This window comes from Phalaenopsis equestris, unplaced genomic scaffold (assembly GCF_001263595.1).
Source record: "Phalaenopsis equestris unplaced genomic scaffold, ASM126359v1 Scaffold235899, whole genome shotgun sequence".
Classification (NCBI taxonomy): domain Eukaryota; kingdom Viridiplantae; phylum Streptophyta; class Magnoliopsida; order Asparagales; family Orchidaceae; genus Phalaenopsis; species Phalaenopsis equestris.
In genome coordinates, this window is record NW_018253752.1 from 38099 (window position 1) to 39911 (window position 1813).

The following is a 1813-nucleotide window of genomic DNA, read 5'->3' on the forward strand; positions in this document are numbered from 1 at the left end:
CTTTCACACCTCTACGTCCGATCTCATTGAAGAGTCATATCCTTTTGAAATCCTTGAAGATAATATTTCCTAATTTTTATCGAGAGTCTTCTTAGATGACTTTGGTCATTTAAGATGTAATTAACTATAGGGGCTTGCCCTTATAAGAAGCATGTCCGAACCCAACTTAATATAAACCCTATTTAATTCTTTATATTAAATAGGGGAACTTGTCGGCAAATATAAAGGTTTTGTAGACCAGACGGACATCATACTTTTCTTAGTTTATTTAATCGAGCCTCATCCTCAAGTCTTGGGTTTATACTTCGGGATATATACAGGGTTTGAGGCATAATGCTCTTTCATTTAAACTATTTAAATATGGGGTTAGTTTGATTTTATACTTTTCTAGACTTCAACGTCCTTCCGAAGCGGACAACGGGATTTTGATTCCGGTGACCAAAAGCTTCTTACGGGCAACTCCCACAACACCCCGAAATAGCGCCGACAGCTTCTGGTGACTCCGTTGGGGACATGCTTTTCTCTTCATACATATCAAGAAATATTATCTTCACACATCGGTAATGTGTTCATGGCCCTCTTGGACCAAATTACCCTTCTTCCGTTGGCATACTTCACCCATTTCTATCTTGGGAAAGTACAACTAACTCCTTGGACTTCAGGACTAGCTGTTCAACCATCTTTGAACAGAGGGGTTCAGAAGGCCATTAAGGACTCCTCAAATTTTTCCTGTAGGGTTAGACCCCCAATAGGTGTTTCGATTGACTAGTTCCACCTGGGCATTTTTCTGCCACTAAATGGCCCCCGCACTGGGTCCTAAAATACTTGACATCTCCCTTCCGGATTTGATTTGCTATTCCGCAAATTAAACCAAATCGTGTTGTGTTGCGCGCACTTTGAAATTTTCTTATGTTAATTTAATTTAACACTTTTTTCTTAAACAAAGATTTTAAAATACCCATAAATTAAGACCCGCCAGGTCTACAGATCAACCTCTATTTTCAGTGCTTGCACTAAAAAAATTACGAGGTTTTTGACCATATAGCTAACCCTGAAACTTTTCATTTTTAAGCATGATGCAATGGCTTACCCAACACTGACCTTTTCCTGCAAGTCCTATTGTGCTGCACGCACTTTGAAATTTTCTTATGTTAATTTAACACTTTTTTTCGAAAACAAAGATTTTAAAATACCCATAAATTAAGACCCGCCAGGTCTACAGATCAACCTCTATTTTCAGTGCTTGCACTAAAAAAATTACGAGGTTTTTGACCATATAGCTAACCCAGAAACTTTTCATTTTTAAGCATGATGCAATGGCTTACCCAACACTGACCTTTTCCTGCAACTTGCCAATGGACCGCAGCGCCCGTAACGTCAATCCCACCATCACGTTCAGATTTTCGTGGTAATGAAAATCGCCGCTCCAGAAATATAGGAGCCATCTGTGGAATTCAATCTGAACTGCGTTCAAGACTTCCCTACCTACAAGAAGGCTAAAGCTACTGCCAACACGGAAACACGGAACCCGTCAAACCTGCTATCTCTGCTGCTGCTAAGGGGAAAGAAGTAATGATTTTTGAAGATCCGACTGAGGGATTGGTTGTCACACCACCCGTCTTTGAAATTGGGTCAAGCCCAAAGACTGTACCACTGACTCGAACTCAAAGGAGGAACCGAAATAGAAAAGTTCAGAGGGCCATCAAAGCCCAGGCTCCTGAGAAGACACCCGTTGAGGAGGAGCCTCATCAAGATGAAGAAATGCTACGAAAAATTTATCCACTCCTACGAGGGAGTAGATTCCATCCTCTGA